Source organism: Petromyzon marinus, chromosome 14 (assembly GCF_048934315.1).
Source record: "Petromyzon marinus isolate PM22_M1 ecotype Great Lakes invasive population chromosome 14, UKy_Petmar_22M1.pri1.0, whole genome shotgun sequence".
NCBI lineage: Eukaryota > Metazoa > Chordata > Hyperoartia > Petromyzontiformes > Petromyzontidae > Petromyzon > Petromyzon marinus.
The window spans coordinates 16,017,187-16,033,831 of record NC_133680.1 but is presented as its reverse complement, the minus strand read 5'-3'; positions in this window follow the sequence as shown (position 1 = coordinate 16,033,831).

Sequence of the window (16,645 nt, the reverse complement as noted above, 5' to 3'; positions counted from 1 at the left end):
TGAACACCAACCTGTAAACACCACCTCTTAAGCACCAACCCTTAAACGCCAACCCTTAAATGCCAACCCTTAAACGCCAAACCTTAAACAACAACACTTAATCGCTAACTCTTTAAATGCCAACCCTTAAACGCAAACCCTTAAACACCAATCCTTAAACGCAAACCCTTAAACACCAACCTTTAAACACCAACCCTAAAACGCCAACCATAAAACGCGAACCCTTAAACACCCACCTTAAACGTCAACCCTTAAAGGCCAAACTTACACGCCAAACCTTTAAACACCAACCTGTAAACACCAACTCTTAAGCACCAACACTTAAACGAAAACGCTTAAACACCAACCCTTAAACACCAACCCTTAAATGCCAACCCTTAAACACCAACCCTAAATCGCCAACCCTTAAAAACAAACCTTAAAACACCAACCTTTAAACACCAACCGTTAAAGACAAACCTTAAACGCCAAACCCTTAAACACCAACCCTTAAACGCCATCCATTAAACACCAACCATTAAACGCCAACCCTTAAACGCCAAAACATAAACACGCTTAAACACCAACCCTTAAAGGCCAACCCTTTAATGCCAACCTTTAAACACCAACCCTTAATGCCAACCCTTAAACGCCAACCCTTAAACACCAACCTTTAAACACCAACCCTAAAACGCCAACCGTTAAACACCAACCCTTTAAAACGCCAACCCTTAAACGCCAACCCTTAAACCCCAACCCTTAAACGTCAACGCTTAAACGCCAACTATTAAAGACCAACCCTTAAACACTAAACCCTAAAACACCAACCCTAAAACGCCAACCCATAAACAAACCCTTTAACGCCAACCCTTAAACGCCAACCCTTAAACGCCAACCCTTAAATGCCAACCCTTAAATGCCAACCCTTAAACACCAACCCTTAATCGCTAACTCTTCAAATGCCAACCCTTAAACGCCAACCCTTAACACCAATACTTAAACGCAAACCCTTAAACACCAACCTTTAACCACCGACCCTAAAACGCCAACCCTTAAACGCCAACCCTTAAACACCAACCCCTTAAAGGCCAAACTTACACGCCAAACCTTTAAACACCAACCTGAAAACACCAACTCTTAAGCACCAACACTTAAACGAAAACGCTTAAACGCCAACCCTTAAACACCAACCATTAAACGCCAACCCTTAAACGTCAACCTTTAAACGCCAACCCTTAAACGCCAACCCTTAAACGCCAACCCTTAAACACTAACCGTTAAACGTCAACCTTTAAACGCCAACCCTTAAACGCCAACCCTTAAACGCCAACCCTTAAACGCTAACCGTTAAACGCCAACCCTTTAACGCCAACCCTTAAACGCCAACCTTTAAACACCAACCCTTAAACGCCAACCCTTAAATACCAACCTGTAAACACCACCTCTTAAGCACCAACCCTTAAAGGACAACCCTTAAACGCCAAAACCTAAACACGCTAAAATTCAAACCCTAAAACGTCAACCTTTAAACACCAACCCTTAAACACCAACCCTTAAACACCAACCATTAAACGCCAATCCTTCAACACCAAACCTCATCCGGCAAACCTTAAACGCTAACTCTTTAAAGACCAACTCTTAAACACGAACCCTTGAAAGCCAACCCTTACAAACCGACGGTTAAACACCAATCCCTTAAATGCCAACCATTGAACACCAACCCTAAATCGCCAACCCTTAAAAACCAACCTTAAAACACCAACCTTTAAACACCTACCGTTAAAGCTAACCCTAAAACGCCAACCCGTAAACGCCAACCCTTAAACACCAAACCTTAAACGCCATCTCTTAAACACCAACCTTTAAACACCAACCCTTAAAGGCCAAACCTTACCCGCCAAACTATTAAACACCAACCTGTAAACACCAACTCTTAAGCACCAACCCTTTAAACACCAACCTGTAAACACCACCGCTTAAGCACCAACCCTTAAACGACAACCCATGAACGCCAAAACCTAAACACGCTAAAACGCCAACGCTTAAACACCAACCCTTAAAGGCCAACCCTTAAACGCCAACCCTAAATCGCCAAACCTTAAAAACCAACCTTAAAACACCAACCCTAAACGCCATCTATTAAACACCAAGCTTTAACACCAACACTTAAAGGCCAAACTTACACGCCAAACCTTTAAACACCAACCTGTAAACACCAACTCTTAAGAACCAAACCTTAAACGATAACCCTTAAATGCCAAAGCCTAAACACGATTAAACACCAACCCTTAAACACCAAGCCTTAAAAGCCAACCCGTAAACGCCAACCCTTTAACGCCAACCCTTAAACACCAACCCCTTAAAGGCCAAACTTACATGCCAAACCTTTAAACACCAACCTGAAAACACCAACTCTTAAGCACCAACACTTAAACGAAAACGCTTAAACGCCAGCCCTTAAACACCAACCATTAAACGCCAACCCTTAAACGCCAACCCTTAAACACTAACCGTTAAACGCCAACCCTTTAACGCCAACCCTTAAACGCCAACTTTTAAACACCAACCCTTAAACGCCAACCCTTAAATACCAACCTGTAAACACCACCTCTTAAGCACCAACCCTTAAAGGACAACCCTTAAACGCCAAAACCTAAACACGCTAAAATTCAAACCCTAAAACGTCAACCTTTAACACCAACCCTTAAACACCAACCCTTAAACACCAACCATTAAACGCCAATCCTTCAACACCAAACCTCATCCGGAAAACCTTAAACGCTAACTCTTTAAAGACCAACCCTTAAACACGAACCCTTGAAAGCCAACCCTTACAAACCGACGGTTAAACACCAACCCTTAAATGCCAACCATTGAACACCAACCCTAAATCGCCAACCCTTAAAAACCAACCTTAAAACACCAACCTTTAAACACCTACCGTTAAAGCTAACCCTAAAACGCCAACCCGTAAACGCCAACCCTTAAACACCAAACCTTAAACGCCATCTCTTAAACACCAACCTTTAAACACCAACCTGTAAACACCAACTCTTAAGTACCAACCCTTTAAACACCAACCTGTAAACACTACCTCTTAAGCACCAACCCTTAAACGACAACCCATGAACGCCAAAACCTAAACACGCTAAAACGCCAACACTTAAACACCAACCCTTAAATGCCAACCCTTAAACACCAACCCTAAATCGTCAAACCTTAAAAACCAAACCTTAAAACACCAACCCTAAACGCCATCTATTAAACCAAGCTTTAAACACCAACACTTAATGGCCAAACTTACACGGCAAACCTTTAAACACCAACCTGTAAACACCAACTCTTAAGAACCAAACCTTAAACGACAACCCTTAAACGCCAAAGCCTAAACACGATTAAACACCAACCCTTAAATGCCAAGCCTTAAAAGCCAACCCGTAAACGCCAACCCTTTAACGCCAACCCTTAAACTCCATCTCTTAAACACCAACCTTTAAACAGCAAACCTTAAAGGCCAAACTAACACGCCAAACCTTTAAACACCAACCTGTAAATACCAACTCTTAAGCACCAATCCTAAAAACTAAAACCCTTAAACGCCAACCCTTAAACACCAACCCTTATACGCCAACCCTTAAACGCCAACCCTTAAGCACCAACCCTTAAACACCAACCCTTAAATGCCAACCCTTAAACGCCAAACCTTAAACAACAACCCTTAATCGCTAACTCTTTAAATGCCAACCCTTAAACGCAAACCCTTAAACACCAATCCTTAAACGCAAACCCTTAAACACCAACCTTTAAACACCAACCCTAAAAAGCCAACCCTAAAACACGAACCCTTAAACACCAACCTTGAACGTCAACCCTTAAAGGCCAAACTTACACGCCAAACCTTTAAACACCAACCTGTAAACACCAACTCTTAAGCACCAACACTTAAACGAAAACGCTTAAACACCAACCCTTAAACACCAACTATTAAACGCCAACCCTTAAACGTCAACCATCATCCGGCAAACCTTAAACGCTAACACTTTAAAGACCAACCATTAAACACCAACCCTTAAATGCCAACCCTTAAACACTAACCCTAAATCGCCATCCCTTAAAAACAAACCTTAAAACACCAACCGTTAAAGACAAACCTTAAACGCCAAACCCTTAAACACCAACCCTTAAACGCCATCCATTAAACACCAACCATTAAACGCCAACCCCTAAACGCCAAAACATAAACACGCTTAAACACCAACCCTTAAAGGCCAACCCTTTAATGCCAACCTTTAAACACCAACCCTTAATGCCAACCCTTAAACGCCAACCCTTAAACACCAACCTTTAAACACCAACCCTAAAACGCCAACCCTTTAAAACGCCAACCCTTAAACGCCAACCCTTAAACCCCAACCCTTAAACGTCAACGCTTAAACGGCAACTATTAAAGACCAACCCTTAAACACTAAACCCTAAAACACCAACCCTAAAACGCCAACCCATAAACAAACCCTTTAACGCCAACCCTTAAACGCCAACACTTAAACGCCAACCCTTAAACGCCAACCCTCAAATGCCAACCCTTAAACGCCAACCCTTAAACACCAACCCTTAATCGCTAACTCTTCAAATGCCAACCCTTAAACGCCAACCCTTAAACACCAATACTTAAACGCAAACCCTTAAACACCAACCTTTAAACACCGACCCTAAAACGCCAACCCTTAAACGCCAACCCTTAAACACCAACCCCTTAAAGGCCAAACTTACACGCCAAACCTGTAAACACCAACCTAAAAACACCAACTCTTAAGCACCAACACTTAAACGAAAACGCTTAAACGCCAACCCTTAAACACCAACCATTGAACGCCAACCCTTAAACGCCAACCCTTAAACGCCAACCCTTAAACGCTAACCGTTAAACGCCAACCCTTTAACGCCAACCCTTAAACGCCAACCTTTAAACACCAACCCTTAAACGCCAACCCTTAAATACCAACCTGTAAACACCACCTCTTAAGCACCAACCCTTAAAGCACAACCCTTAAACGCCAAAACCTAAACACGCTAAAATTCAAACCCTAAAACGTCAACCTTTAAACACCAACCCTTAAACACCAACCCTTAAACACCAACCATTAAACGCCAATCCTTCAACACCAAACCTCATCCGGCAAACCTTAAACGCTAACTCTTTAAAGACCAACCCTTAAACACGAACCCTTGAAAGCCAACCCTTACAAACCGACGGTTAAACACCAACCCTAAATCGTCAAACCTTAAAAACCAAACCTTAAAACACCAACCCTAAACGCCATCTATTAAACACCAAGCTTTAAACACCAACACTTAAAGGCCAACCCTTTAATGCCAACCTTTAAACACCAACCCTTAATGCCAACCCTTAAACGCCAACCCTTAAACACCAACCTTTAAACACCAACCCTAAAACGCCAACCCTTAAACGCCAACCCTTTAAAACGCCAACCCTTAAACGCCAACCCTTAAACCCCTACCCTTAAACGTCAACGCTTAAACGCCAACTATTAAAGACAAACCCTTAAACACTAAACCCTAAAACACCAACCCTAAAACGCCAATCCATAAACAAACCCTTTAACGCCAACCCTTAAACGCCAACCTTTAAACGCCAACCCTTAAACGCCAACCCTTAAACGCCCACCCTTAAACGCCAACGTTTAAAGGCCAACCCTTAAACACCGACGCTTAAACGCCATCCCTTGAACACCAAGCCTTAAACACTTAACCATTTGAACGCCAACCCATAAACGCCCACCTCTAAACACCAACCCTTAAACGCCAACCCTTAAACGCAAACCCTTAAACTCCAACCCTTAAACGCCAACCCTTAAACGCCAACCAGTAAACGCCAACCCTTAAACGCCAACCCTTAAATGCCAACCCTTAAACGCCAACCCTTAATCGCCAACCCTTTAAACGCCAACCCTTAGACGCCAACCCTTTAACGCCAACCCTTAAACGCCAACCCTTAAATGCCAACCCTTAAACGCCAACCCTAAATCGCCAACCCTTAAAAACAAACCTTAAAACACCAACCTTTAAACACCACCTCTTAAGCACCAACCCTTAAACGCCAACCCGTAAACGCCAACCCTTTAACGCCAACCTTTAAACACCAACCCTTAAAGGCCGAACTTACACGCCAAACCTTTAAACACTAACCTGTCAACACCAACTCTTAAGCACCAACCCTTAAATGAAAACCCTTAAAACGCCAACCCTTAAACACCAATGTTTAAATGCCAACTCTTACACGCCAACCCTTTAACGCCAACCCTTAAACGCCAACCCTTAAACACCAACCTGTAAACACCAACTCTTAAGTACCAACCCTTAAACGACAACCCTTAAACGCAAAAACCTAAACACGCTTAAACATTAACCCTTAAACACCAACCCTTAAACGCCAACCTATTAAACACCAACCTTTAAACGCCATCTCTTAAACACCAACCTTTAAACACCAACCCTTAAAGGCAAAACTTACATGCTAAACCTTTAAACACCAACCTGTAATCACCAACTCTTAAGCACCAACCCTTAAACGAAAACCCTTAAACGCCAACCCTTAAATACCAATCTTTAAACACCAATCTTTTAACGCCAACCCTTAAACGCCAACCCTTAAACGCAAACCCTTAAACGCCAACCCTTAAATGCCAACCCTTAAACGCCAACCCTTAAATACCAACCCTTAGTCGCCAACCCTTTAAATGCCAACCCTTAAACGCCAACCCTTAAACACTACTCCTTAAACGCAAACCCTTAAACACCAACCTTTAAACACCAACCCTAAAACGCCAACCCTTATACGCCAACCCTTAAACACCAACCCTTAAACGCCAACCCTTTAAATGCCAACCCTTAAACGCCAACCCTTAAACACTAATCCTTAAACGCAAACCCTTAAACACCAACCTTTAAACACCAACCTTTAAACACCAACCCTTAAAGGCCAAACCTTACCCGCCAAACCTTTAAACACTAACCTGTAAACACCAACTCTTAAGCACCAACCCTTTAAACACCAACCTGTGAACACCACCTCTTAAGTACCAACCCTTAAACGACAACCCTTAAACGCCAAAACCTAAACACGCTAAAACACCAACCCTTAAACACCAACCCTTAAACGCCAACCCTTTAACGCCAACTCTTAAACACCAACCCTTCAACGCCAACCCTTAAATACCAACCTGTAAACACCACCTCTTAAGCACCAACCCTTAAAGGACAACCTTTAAACACCAAAACCTAAACACGCTAAAACACCAACCCTTAAACACCAACCCTTAAACGCCAACCCTTTAACGCCAACTCTTAAACACCAACCCTTAAACGCCATCTCTTAAACACCAACCTTTAAACACCAACCCTTAAAGGCCGAACTTACACGCCAAACCTTTAAACACTAACCTGTCAATACCAACTCTTAAGCACCAACCCTTAAACGAAAACCCTTAAAACGCCAACCCTTAAACACTAACCCTTAAACGCCAACCCTTAAACGCCAACCTTTAAACGCCAACCCATAAATGCCAACCCTTAAATGCCAACCCTTAAACACCAACCCTTAAACGCCAACCCTTTAAAGCCAAGCCTTAAACACCAACGTTTAAATGCCAACTGTTACACGCCAAACCTTAAATGCCAACCCTTAAACACCAACTCTTAAACGCCAAACCCTTTAACGCCAACCCTTAAACGCCAACCCTTAAACACCAACCTGTAAACACCAACTCTTAAGCACCAACCCTTAAACGAAAACCCTTAAACGCCAACCCTTAAACACCAACCCTTTAACGCCAACCCTTAAACGCCAACCCTTAAACACGAACCTTTAAACACCAACCCTTATACGCCAACCCTTAAACACCAACCCTTAATAGCCAACCCTTAAATGCCAACCCTTTAACGCCAACCCTTAAACGCCAACCGTTAAACACCAACCTGTAAACACCAACACTTAAGTACCAACCCTTGACAACCTTTAAACGCCAAAACCTAAACACGCTTAAACACCAACCTGTAAACACCAACCCTTAAACGCCAACCCTCAAACGCCAACTCTTTAAACACCAACCTTTAAACGCCATCTCTTAAACACCAACCTTTAAACACCAACCCTTAAAGGCAAAACTTACACGCTAAACCTTTAAACAGCAACCTGTAAACACCAACTCTTAAGCACACATCCCTTAAACGAAAAACCTTAAACACCAACCCTTAAACACCAACCCTTATACGCCAACCCTTAAACGCCAACCCTTAAACGCCAACCCTTAAACACCAACCCTTAACGCCAACCCTTAAACACCAACCTTTAAACACCAACCCTTAAACGCCAACCCTTAAATGCGCGAACTTGTACCAAAACGGTCAGGCCGATCTGCTACAGAGCAAACAAATCAGGGAGACACATGGAAGGGGAGCTTTATTGACACTGGGACACTGCTTAAGAACTGGATAAAATGGTACAAAATCGAAAACGATGTAAAAACTTCAGAAATAGCTACGCTGAACTCAGACCCTCTCGCACAGACAGACAAACAGAGATTATATAATGAGGAAAAATTCGGAAAAGAAACGGGTGGGGCTGACAACCCCGATGTCAGAGGGGGACAGAATATTAAAACTAAGTCACCAGGGGATTCTGTACTGATAACGCGAGAAAGGGCGGAGCCGAAGCTCCGAGGCAACTCTCCAGGAAAACGCACACCACGCACAGACGGCCGACACAAACATCGCGACAGGCACGACGCACCAGACAAATATAAATCAAACACCCCACAAAAACCACATAAGTACGAGCCATGGGATAAACAGGAGTCAACGAGCAAAGCTGACCCACGTTACAGGCGCAAAAGACACTACAAAAATCATGTTAAGCAACGCCACCGTGATATTAATAACTCATCCGAATCTGACTCGGATGACGATGATCAACTTTCCGATTACTTGTTCAGTAGTAAAACTCTGAAATCGATGGACAAAGCTCTCGCCAGAATTCCCTATTTTGATCGACACAATAAGAACAGAGACATACACACTCACATTGCAATGGTAGAAGCAGAAGCAATGATCAGGGGTCTGAGAAAAACGGATGAGAAAGCCAGTTTGCTGAAACGCAGCTTGCATGGACAGTCCATATCATGGGTAAAGTTGCTACCATACGAGGTTCGGAACGATTTTAAAAAGCTGAGCTTGGCAGTGATTCGGAAGTTTGCACAATATCTAACACTGTCTGAGGGAATTAACGCTGCAAAATCTATGCGCAGATGAGGATCCTCGAGAGTACCTCATACGATTTAAAAGAGCGTACTATGCGAGCGATGTGGATCAGTATCACGAAGGTGACAAAAGATAAAAAATTATGTTTTTCGGATCCTTGGGTCCAGAGATTACAAAAATCGTGGGAATGGTTTTGGATCCAGAGACGGCCTCCTTACACCACATAGTGAATAAGGCTCACATGGCTTGGCTGTACAGGGATAAGAACAATAATTCCACAACACACAGTGAACGAGGCAAGGCAACCAGTATTTCAGAAGGAAATAAAAATCAGGGGAGCAGAAACAAAACATCACCTGCGAGGCACTCAAGACACGCAGGCCCACAGTGCAGGAAACAAAAAGCACCCGCGAATTACCAACGTAATTACATAGCCAGGTGGCCAGATAGCAATTACACGAGACAATGGCACACAGACCAGGAGCGATCGCAGTGTGCAGGGACGCGTATTTGCGAGAATCGCAATGTGTGGAGACCACGAGCAAAGTCAGACCAGTTCCCAATTCCACGGCACACAGACCGAAAGCGTTCGCAGCGTGCAGGGACGCGTATTTGCGAAAATCGCCACGGGTAGAAGCCAATAGCAGGACCAATGCCACGGCACACAGCTAGCCAAAATTACCCACACAGATGGCGAGATAACAATTCCACAATTCCACGGCACAGAGGCCGGGAGCGTCCGAAGCGTGCAAGGACGCGTATTTGCGAAAATCGCCACGGGTGGAAGCCAAGAGCAGGACCATATCTATACCCAATGCCACGGAACACTGCTGGCCAAAATTACCCACACAGATGGCGAGATAACAATTACGATCGACAGTGGCACATAAATAATGGGCGATCGCAACACACAAAGACACAATCACGAGAATCACGGCGCGTATAGGCCAAGAGCAGAATCACGCCGATTCCCAACTGCTGTGACAAAGAGGGTGACATGGGCACGTGATGAATCGCTCACAGGGGTTGAGAGGAAAATGACAGGAAGAGCAGTGTCCGCTGAGCTGGAAAAAAATTCACAGCCCTTGAAAAAAATCAAGCAGGCTGGAGGTGACGAACAAAACCAGGAGGGTAACCATGATTGTGGAAAACTAAATGCACCATGCACCCGTTCTGATAATGTGGTGGAGAACGCGAGAGTCGCTCCCGTGGTGAATACACCTATTGAACAGGGAAAAATAACAATGAAGTGTGATCCAACGAGAAATGATAAGCAACAGGATCGGGGGGGAGAAACCTGCTTGTTTGGTAAATGGAAACGCGATCAATTGTGTCGCGAAATTGCGTGAGAGTACTGCGAATGTGGCAGAGAAAGATGCTACGGAGACAGAAATCCATGATGGATCGGGGAATGTGTTGAAATCCAGCACATGCAAAAACATGGAATCGAATCGTGGTACGGAGTCATCAAATCAGCACATGGCTGCGGAGAAGGCAAATGACCCCAACAGTCGAGCACGGAAACTCGTGGTGTGTACTAATCCTGGTGGCGCACGACATCATTTCACGCCACATAAACCCACAGGGAAGGCGAGGGATAAAAAAAATTACCGATACGAACCAAGGAACCGTGCTCATTTGGCTAAAGCCATACCAACGATGAACCAAAATGACGATGTGATGATGTTGCATGGAAAGGTCACAGGTTACTCTAAAATACCTGGCCATGAGAAAAAATTATTCTGCACTCTTGACCCAAGGTGGCGGTAAGGTTGCCAATAACTTGGTAAACTTTGATTTAAAGCTTTCGTGACTGCAGTAATTCATATTCTTAGTTTTTTCGGTAAAGTCACGTTGAAGAGAAACAACATGACTTTACCGAAAAAACTAAGAATATGAACTTGGTAAACATTAAACAAAGAGATGCCAGGAGGGAAACGGTGTACCACCGGGCTCGAAACCGCTATCCAGTGTTTCCCAGGAACTGAAACAAAAATCAAAGTAGCAATAATTGATAAGAACCGATGTAACATGTTGCCTTAATTTTTTTTATTTTTCCTGTTCTTTTATTTTCTTATTTCAAATGTAATCATGCTAAGTTGTGACACGTACGTGCGCGTTGTAAGGAAAATCACAAACTCGAAGACAATCAATGCTTATGATGGGAAAAGGCATTTTTCTTTTATTTTAAAAATAATCCGTGGCAGACCACAGATCATTTTTAAAAGGGTGGTGTGTTGGATATGGGCCTTTTTCCAAAATTGATATTAACAATAATATCTGCCGATATATAATTTTTAAAAATAATAACAAAGAGAAATAATGCATAAAACGCATCAACCCAAAAACACGCAAACACAGATGGAGATCATAAACAGGCCATAAATAAAAAAAGAAATAATAAAACTCTCGAGGCGAGGATGTTAACAGCTGTCTGCGAAGATCTCCAGATGAACAAGAGTTTGATGTGCCCCTTTGGAAAGGTCACCCAGAGGCGAGCCTCAGGAAGACAGACGCGAGTTAAACCAATTTTTTTATTTTCCTTATTTGCCATTAAAACAACGGTTTTAATTTAAAATGCAACAACAAGAATAAGCTAAAATTAGCGATCCTCACGATCACTCCAATTAAGACCAGGCCACCAGATGCATCAGTGAATCCTTATCCAATTATTAATTCGATATCAAATTATTTTCACCTTTAATACGTTTTACTGTTAAAACAAAGCTTGGAGACAGAAATACCGAGTCACATCAAAGATTTTCGAGAAGGAATGAGACAACGGGCAAACTTACGAAACGAGTTAAACAATACTCCAAGAAACCCCGACCACCTTTGTCTCTCTCGCAGCGCGGAGAAACAGGAATTCCACCCTGGCAAGGGGCCATCTGGAAGCAGCCGGGTTTAATGAGAAAACAAAGATCCCCCATATAGCCTTAACAGACTGTAGGGGCAAGTGCTGTTAGCGAGCACCTATGAAGGCCACCTATGTAAAAACTTCAGAAATAGCTACGCTGAACTCAGACCCTCTCGCACAGACAGACAAACAGAGATTATATAATGAGGAAAAATTCGGAAAAGAAACGGGTGGGGCTGACAACCCCGATGTCAGAGGGGGACAGAATATTAAAACTAAGTCACCAGGGGATTCTGTACTGATAACGCGAGAAAGGGCGGAGCCGAAGCTCCGAGGCAACTCTCCAGGAAAACGCACACCACGCACAGACGGCCGACACAAACATCGCGACAGGCACGACGCACCAGACAAATATAAATCAAACACCCCACAAAAACCACATAAGTATGAGCCATGGGATAAACAGGAGTCAACGAGCAAAGCTGACCCACGTTACAGGCGCAAAAGACACTACAAAAATCATGTTAAGCAACGCCACCGTGATATTAATAACTCATCCGAATCTGACTCGGATGACGATGATCAACTTTCCGATTACTTGTTCAGTAGTAAAACTCTGAAATCGATGGACAAAGCTCTCGCCAGAATTCCCTATTTTGATCGACACAATAAGAACAGAGACATACACACTCACATTGCAATGGTAGAAGCAGAAGCAATGATCAGGGGTCTGAGAAAAACGGATGAGAAAGCCAGTTTGCTGAAACGCAGCTTGCATGGACAGTCCATATCATGGGTAAAGTTGCTACCATACGAGGTTCGGAACGATTTTAAAAAGCTGAGCTTGGCAGTGATTCGGAAGTTTGCACAATATCTAACACTGTCTGAGGGAATTAACGCTGCAAAATCTATGCGCAGATGAGGATCCTCGAGAGTACCTCATACGATTTAAAAGAGCGTACTATGCGAGCGATGTGGATCAGTATCACGAAGGTGACAAAAGATTAAAAATTATGTTTTTCGGATCCTTGGGTCCAGAGATTACAAAAATCGTGGGAATGGTTTTGGATCCAGAGACGGCCTCCTTACACCACATAGTGAATAAGGCTCACATGGCTTGGCTGTACAGGGATAAGAACAATAATTCCACAACACACAGTGAACGAGGCAAGGCAACCAGTATTTCAGAAGGAAATAAAAATCAGGGGAGCAGAAACAAAACATCACCTGCGAGGCACTCAAGACACGCAGGCCCACAGTGCAGGAAACAAAAAGCACCCGCGAATTACCAACGTAATTACATAGCCAGGTGGCCAGATAGCAATTACACGAGACAATGGCACACAGACCAGGAGCGATCGCAGTGTGCAGGGACGCGTATTTGCGAGAATCGCAATGTGTGGAGACCACGAGCAAAGTCAGACCAGTTCCCAATTCCACGGCACACAGACCGAAAGCGTTCGCAGCGTGCAGGGACGCGTATTTGCGAAAATCGCCACGGGTAGAAGCCAATAGCAGGACCAATGCCACGGCACACAGCTAGCCAAAATTACCCACACAGATGGCGAGATAACAATTCCACAATTCCACGGCACAGAGGCCGGGAGCGTCCGAAGCGTGCAAGGACGCGTATTTGCGAAAATCGCCACGGGTGGAAGCCAAGAGCAGGACCATATCTATACCCAATGCCAGGGCACACTGCTGGCCAAAATTACCCACACAGATGGCGAGATAACAATTACGATCGACAGTGGCACATAAATAATGGGCGATCGCAACACACAAAGACACAATCACGAGAATCACGGCGCGTATAGGCCAAGAGCAGAATCACGCCGATTCCCAACTGCTGTGACAAAGAGGGTGACATGGGCACGTGATGAATCGCTCACAGGGGTTGAGAGGAAAATGACAGGAAGAGCAGTGTCCGCTGAGCTGGAAAAAAATTCACAGCCCTTGAAAAAAATCAAGCAGGCTGGAGGTGACGAACAAAACCAGGAGGGTAACCATGATTGTGGAAAACTAAATGCACCATGCACCCGTTCTGATAATGTGGTGGAGAACGCGAGAGTCGCTCCCGTGGTGAATACACCTATTGAACAGGGAAAAATAACAATGAAGTGTGATCCAACGAGAAATGATAAGCAACAGGATCGGGGGGGAGAAACCTGCTTGTTTGGTAAATGGAAACGCGATAAATTGTGTCGCGAAATTGCGTGAGAGTACTGCGAATGTGGCAGAGAAAGATGCTACAGAGACAGAAATCCATGATGGATCGGGGAATGTGTTGAAATCCAGCACATGCAAAAACATGGAATCGAATCGTGGTACGGAGTCATCAAATCAGCACATGGCTGCGGAGAAGGCAAATGACCCCAACAGTCGAGCACGGAAACTCGTGGTGTGTACTAATCCTGGTGGCGCACGACATCATTTCACGCCACATAAACCCACAGGGAAGGCGAGGGATAAAAAAAATTACCGATACGAACCAAGGAACCGTGCTCATTTGGCTAAAGCCATACCAACGATGAACCAAAATGACGATGTGATGATGTTGCATGGAAAGGTCACAGGTTACTCTAAAATACCTGGCCATGAGAAAAAATTATTCTGCACTCTTGACTCAAGGTGGCGGTAAGGTTGCCAATAACTTGGTAAACTTTGATTTAAAGCTTTCGTGACTGCAGTAATTCATATTCTTAGTTTTTTCGGTAAAGTCACGTTGAAGAGAAACAACATGACTTTACCGAAAAAACTAAGAATATGAACTTGGTAAACATTAAACAAAGAGATGCCAGGAGGGAAACGGTGTACCACCGGGCTCGAAACCGCTATCCAGTGTTTCCCAGGAACTGAAACAAAAATCAAAGTAGCAATAATTGATAAGAACCGATGTAACATGTTGCCTTAATTTTTTTTATTTTTCCTGTTCTTTTATTTTCTTATTTCAAATGTAATCATGCTAAGTTGTGACACGTACGTGCGCGTTGTAAGGAAAATCACAAACTCGAAGACAATCAATGCTTATGATGGGAAAAGGCATTTTTCTTTTATTTTAAAAATAATCCGTGGCAGACCACAGATCATTTTTAAAAGGGTGGTGTGTTGGATATGGGCCTTTTTCCAAAATTGATATTAACAATAATATCTGCCGATATATAATTTTTAAAAATAATAACAAAGAGAAATAATGCATAAAACGCATCAACCCAAAAACACGCAAACACAGATGGAGATCATAAACAGGCCATAAATAAAAAAAGAAATAATAAAACTCTCGAGGCGAGGATGTTAACAGCTGTCTGCGAAGATCTCCAGATGAACAAGAGTTTGATGTGCCCCTTTGGAAAGGTCACCCAGAGGCGAGCCTCAGGAAGACAGACGCGAGTTAAACCAATTTTTTTATTTTCCTTATTTGCCATTAAAACAACGGTTTTAATTTAAAATGCAACAACAAGAATAAGCTAAAATTAGCGATCCTCACGATCACTCCAATTAAGACCAGGCCACCAGATGCATCAGTGAATCCTTATCCAATTATTAATTCGATATCAAATTATTTTCACCTTTAATACGTTTTACTGTTAAAACAAAGCTTGGAGACAGAAATACCGAGTCACATCAAAGATTTTCGAGAAGGAATGAGACAACGGGCAAACTTACGAAACGAGTTAAACAATACTCCAAGAAACCCCGACCACCTTTGTCTCTCTCGCAGCGCGGAGAAACAGGAATTCCACCCTGGCAAGGGGCCATCTGGAAGCAGCCGGGTTTAATGAGAAAACAAAGATCCCCCATATAGCCTTAACAGACTGTAGGGGCAAGTGCTGTTAGCGAGCACCTATGAAGGCCACCTATGTAAAAACTTCAGAAATAGCTACGCTGAACTCAGACCCTCTCGCACAGACAGACAAACAGAGATTATATAATGAGGAAAAATTCGGAAAAGAAACGGGTGGGGCTGACAACCCCGATGTCAGAGGGGGACAGAATATTAAAACTAAGTCACCAGGGGATTCTGTACTGATAACGCGAGAAAGGGCGGAGCCGAAGCTCCGAGGCAACTCTCCAGGAAAACGCACACCACGCACAGACGGCCGACACAAACATCGCGACAGGCACGACGCACCAGACAAATATAAATCAAACACCCCACAAAAACCACATAAGTATGAGCCATGGGATAAACAGGAGTCAACGAGCAAAGCTGACCCACGTTACAGGCGCAAAAGACACTACAAAAATCATGTTAAGCAACGCCACCGTGATATTAATAACTCATCCGAATCTGACTCGGATGACGATGATCAACTTTCCGATTACTTGTTCAGTAGTAAAACTCTGAAATCGATGGACAAAGCTCTCGCCAGAATTCCCTATTTTGATCGACACAATAAGAACAGAGACATACACACTCACATTGCAATGGTAGAAGCAGAAGCAATGATCAGGGGTCTGAGAAAAACGGATGAGAAAGCCAGTTTGCTGAAACGCAGCTTGCATGGACAGTCCATATCATGGGTAAAGTTG